The following is a 5,689-nucleotide window of genomic DNA, read 5'->3' as shown; positions in this document are numbered from 1 at the left end:
AGCCGCCGCCGCCATCGCCCCGCGGCCCCGCGGCGAGCGCCGGCCCCGCCACCGACTGCGCCAACGGCCAAGGCGGCGAGCGCGGCGCGGCCGCCCGCAGCAGCCATGGCGGGTCTCCTGGCAGCGCCGCCTCCCCGCAACGCGCCACCCCATTGGCCTTCGGAGGCAGCAAGAAGGGAGCGGATTGGCTCCTGCGCCGGAGGCTCAGTTTCGATTCCGCGGCGCCAACACGTGCCCACATCCCTCACAGAACAGGCCCGGCTACGGCGGCCGCGAGGGGCCCGGCAGCGCAGAGCGTGCGCGCGTCCCGCGCCGCGGGGCGGCGGGGAAATCAAATAACGGCGCCCAACGGTCCCCCGGGGCAGGGCGGCGAATACTGATTGAAAAGCCCCATGGGAAGGGCGCAGTGGTCAAGTCCTACCTATGGCAGCCCAAAGTTAAAGTGCTCGYTGTGTGGCAGCATCTAAATTCATCCATTACCTGAAGCTAACAAGAATTTAAAATTTAGAGGGAGGAATTTCGTCTACATTGCAGTCCATCGCTAGTTTGGTTGTAATGATATCGTTTGTGGGTTTCAAAACAATTCTGTGTTTTCTTAATGAGATTTTTCTGTTGAAGTTGTATTTATAAAAACCATTCATTGGCTGGGGAAGAGTCCCAAGTAATAATTTTCCCTCTGTGCCAGCATGTTTCTTCTCTTTTAGCAAGCCTCACAAGAGAGAAATCAGAACACAAGTAATCCAGAAACTTGGGACTTACCTGGGCAAGATGACTTAACTTGATTCAGATTCAGAAATCATTGATGCAATTTTATTTTGCTACAAAAATATATTAGGTGGCAAAGCAAGAATGTCCACCGTGTTCTCCTGAGTTGATGTTTGCTCTGCTTCTGTCAAGCAGAAGATGGTTTTGAAAGATTCTTATGTCACTAAAACTCATTGAAATTGATATTCTCTAGCTCATAGCAAACAACTGATCAAAGCTTTGTGCCTTTAGAATAATGCGTTTGATTTCCTAAGAGTCTGATAACTGAGTGGTTGAAAACATACAAAAGACACAAGCAACATTTATCTTCTGCTATTGAGGAGCAAAGATGGTCACCTAGGGCTTTTCCAACACCTTATGCTGACAGGATATCATTAGGGAAAGACAAAATATTGTGTTGGAATTAGCTAACTGATGCCAAATGACGCCGCTTCGGTTGGGGGCAGAGGCCATCCACCTGGGGTTACAAAGCACCAACACCAATGTGATGGTGTCATGGTGTGCTGAGTGACGTTTATTGTCTTCTTCACACCTCCTTTATAGTTTCCCCTGGGGCGGAAGCGCTGCAGGCAATGCCCAATCCCCAATCACAAGCACAGCCTGGCAGTATATCCTTATTTGTCAGCGCTGTAGACACGTCCCTATTCTTCCCGTAACATCGAGAGATCTTCCGAACGCCATGCCTTATACTAAATCCTGTCTTATGCTACATCACTTACTTATGCTAAGCTCCCTACATTTCTAAGCTCCCTACAATATTGAAAGCAGAGAATTACAAGGTTAAAACTGAGAAGCAAGGAAGATGCATCATACAAAGAGCAGCATGCACGTTGGAGCTTCCACCAGATGATGTTGACAAAAATTGAAAAGAAATAAACGCATATAATGAAGGCCTAGTTGAGAAATATGTGAGGATGGTTTTGAAATAATCTAGAACTGAGAATTTTCCAACAGMAGTATTCTCCATTCACTACAAAGGACTAAAATAGTTAAATTAAATAGTAAATTAAATAGTAGCATTCTGTCATTCTAACTTTAGCCATGAGAAAAATAACTTAYATTAAAGAACTTTTCAGAATAATGTCAGAATAAAATTTAAGAAACATTCAAACAAAATATACAGGTCAACTAAAAACATTATCCAAGTTGCTTTTAACTAATAATGAATTCTATAATGAAGAGAGGTTGTTAAAAAAATCCAAGATAAACAGAAAAAATAATTTTCAGGTGATGCTTTCAAAAAATAATGGTTAACTTCATTACTTTTTCCCATTTGTAAATGTGTTAGAAAAGTTAATCTGTTCACAAACAATAGCAAACATTTAAAACAGAYCTTTTAACTTAAACTAAAGTTATTAGATAGCTGTGAGAAGCCTTAAGTTAACTGCTGATATTTTAGCTTCTTAATTTGCCTACTTTGTCTATATTTTTCATTAAATATTTCCTCTGGTATTTTTTCCCCTCAAAGTCATACTCAGCTTCAAGTAAAAAGATTAAAACTCTTAGTTTCGTGAAACTAAAACACTTAGTTTCTAATGCTTTCAGACCATGCATTTAGAAGAAGTTGACTAGAAAATTTTGGTTGGATATTGTTGGTAACTGTGCAAGATACAGACAGCCCAGGAACATTGGCCACTTCTCCATTYGCATTTCCCTCTTGGTGTTGAAGTCAGCCTAAGAGATGTGTTTTGCTTGCAGAACTTGGCTCAGATGCAGCAGATACCAGTGAGCAGGGAGGAAACCTGGCACTGGGATGTTACCGCTGATGAGCCAYCCAGCATCTGCATTTTACTCAGCAAAGACCACCCAGAAGTTATTTTTCCAATCATGTTTACCAGAGAAGCTTCATCAGTTGATGCCATTCAGCTCTGCTGCCTGTGTGTGGGACAGTGTGCTGATGACATCGTGTTTTAAAATTGACCCCTGCAAATACTTTCATCCAGCTCTCACCTGGGGAATTCACATTTTACTGACTATATTAAATCTCACAGTATTTTTATTCTAAAATAAGGCACTATATGGTAAATAGGTGGTCAATACACCATGCCCTAAACACCAGCACATTTGGACTCCTTTTCCTCATAAGAAATAACAAACTTTAGAGCCAAGGGACTTCTGCTGTGAACGCCCTACCCACAGATGTTCAGCAACCATAAATAAGAGCTAATCTCAGCTCTGGTGACAGCACATGGGAAGATAGATTTCTCTTTGCAGTTTTATTGAAAATGCATCCATCCAAAGTCCTGAGGGCATGTTGGAAATGCTAATTAAAATTTGTACATGTTCCCCTTGGAACAATATCTAGAACTAATACCCCTCCCAAGTTTTTTCTCCACCCAGAAATCAGAGATGGCCCAAGCAAGGCTTTCACCTCTCAGTAAGTAGCACTGAGATGAGTTTAGCCAGGCTAGCTGCATAGCAAACCCCACAGAGGGGCGTGTGGGAGTAGGAAAACCCTTGGGAAAAATCTCTTCCTGGCCAGATTATTCCCATCTCCTGGGGGAGAAGGCTGGTCCCTGCAAGGGCCCAGGGCCACCACCAGACCCTCTTCCCACATCATTGTCCCAGCAGCTGTGTCAGCTGTGCTGTATTTACCTCTGTTTGTTGTCCCGTGCGAAAGGGCACCCACCATAAACGTTCTCTTGTCTCTTGCTTCGGCTTTGTGCCTTCTTAGCAAAGTTTCTCCAGAATCGCTTTCAAATGCAGAGGCAGGTTCTGATGACGAGATAAGAGAGTTCGCAGTTCAGGTCCTTTTTAATTCCTTCATCAGTAGGTTTTGGTGTGACCAGAAGCTGGCCAACAGTGCATTGCTGACAAAAGAGCATCGTAGGCAAACTTAAATAGCTAAAATATTTGGAATTTAACTGAAAATAATTAATCAATTAGTCCCTATGCAAACACATTAAGAACAAAGCAGAGCCACTAGCTTTCAGAGTAGCTTTGTATGCAGCTTGGTGTACAAAGCAAAAATTGCTTTCTTATTTTGGAGTGCAAACAGTTTAGAGATATTCTGAGCTTGACACAGAAAGAGTTTGAAAGATATCAGTTTCCCTCTTGCTAGTATATAAAAATGCATTCAATCTAAAGACCTATTTTCATTTTCTCACAGTTTCTCTGCAATCTGTGAGCTAAATGGCATCTTCTGGATTAGTGAAGACAGTTCTGAAGCTTTTTTTTCCCTTCTGATTAGCTTTAATTCTCTCTGGAATGGCTTTGTACAGCCATACACATCAAAAGGAAAAGTCCAGCTAGGTATCACCTGTTGATCCAAGTGACCTTTCCAAGAAGCACTGCCACATTGCCTGGTAACTCAAGCTGCAACTGGACTTGAGGATGCTTGCTTAGGATTCAGGTGCAGAGAAAACCATGCAGGCAAGGACCTAGCTGCAGACCCATATTTTCCTATCTAGAAACTTTTGAAATACCATACCTAGATCCTTTAGCATACAGTCTGATATACATGCATGAGAAAAACTCGCAAGCCAGGCTGATACCAGCAGCCTCCAGCAACCCCTGGTCTCTGCTTGTATTTTTTAAACTGCCTCTGTGAGAGTAACAAGTCTGCAACAAATCAAATTCAGTGCATAGTAAAGGTTAGCCTAAAACACCGTCGTGGATATTGTCTTTGCGTAGATCCAATTTAGTCCAGTTTGTGTTGCTACATATTCGATAATCCCACAGGATTCATGCCTATGTCCTGGCAAAAAGGGACTAACTAACAGCTGAAAGGTTAGACATATCTTGTATCCATCAACACTTTTTAAATAGCTGTAAGCACCAAGTTACAGTGTGTATAGAGAAAAGATTTTAGAACCAATTTACCACTGTGTGGTGCAAGAAAACCCAGATGATTCCTGCTGTAAGAGGACTGGACAAATCTGGGCTGTGTGGAGGTGCACAGAAAGAGGCTCTAGTGCTAAAATGTGCTATCAAGGGCAGGCTCAAAAGCCTGCTGGACCAAAACCCATACAGACCCACCTTTTCTGATGCTGCACATATCAAGCCATACCAGGAAGATGCTGGAAACAAGAAAGCCTGGTGGTCCCCTGGCCCAAGTTTGTGCTAGAATAAGCAGATGAAACCACCGCTGATTAAAAAAGTAGTGGTAGAAATGACAACATCAACAGCACTTCCTTCTGGCTGGCCCAGAACTGAAAATCATGCCTATGATGCACATTGTCTCTTGGAGACAGACCTGAAACTGAAGCAGGGATTCCTCTCCTTGGAAGTGTGCAGAGATATGTGCCTTGGCACATGCAAAACAAAGTTTACAATTCTCAGACCTCTGTGCCCAGTCTTTGCTCACACTATTTTTCTTTTTACAGAACTATTTACAGAACCATTTAAATTCTTACAACTCAGATGAAGCCTGTGCCCTCTCTGTGAGGTTTTCCCGGGACACATTTACTGAGAGGAACAACATTAAGAAAAATATCCAAAAATCAACTAAGCACCTTCTGCTCTCTTGGATGCATATGCTAAACATCCATGGGATCTAATTCAATAGTTTTAACATGCTTTGGATCATGATACAAGTTTACAGGAGGCTACAATAGTTTTGACCCCTTTTTAGGAGCCCCTGCTGCATTCAAATACAGAAGTTTGAGATCCATGATGACCTGACTTCTTAATGCTGGAGAAATATTCATGACATTTATACCATGACAGCTACTTTATATCATGACAGGCATTTCTTTCAGTGACAATTTAAACAACTCCTTTTCAGCCTGTCTTTTTTGTCCCTTCTTCTCCAGCTCAGCAGTTGTGCTAGTGCAGTGTTTTATGGGAGTACAGCCCAGAGAACTGTTCAACACGAAAATTATTGAAGGGGGAGAAGAATTACTTTTAATTCAGTTAGCTTTAGGCCGCTTAATTTTATTTTTTAAGGGTACAACTGTAGTTAATTATCCAATTTTACTCATAG

The sequence above is a fragment of the Nothoprocta perdicaria genome, unplaced genomic scaffold (assembly GCF_003342845.1).
Source record: "Nothoprocta perdicaria isolate Ctin4 unplaced genomic scaffold, notPer1 scaffold_133, whole genome shotgun sequence".
Taxonomy (NCBI): domain Eukaryota; kingdom Metazoa; phylum Chordata; class Aves; order Tinamiformes; family Tinamidae; genus Nothoprocta; species Nothoprocta perdicaria.
The sequence above is the reverse complement of the archived record's forward strand: the minus strand, read 5'-3'. Positions refer to the sequence as shown.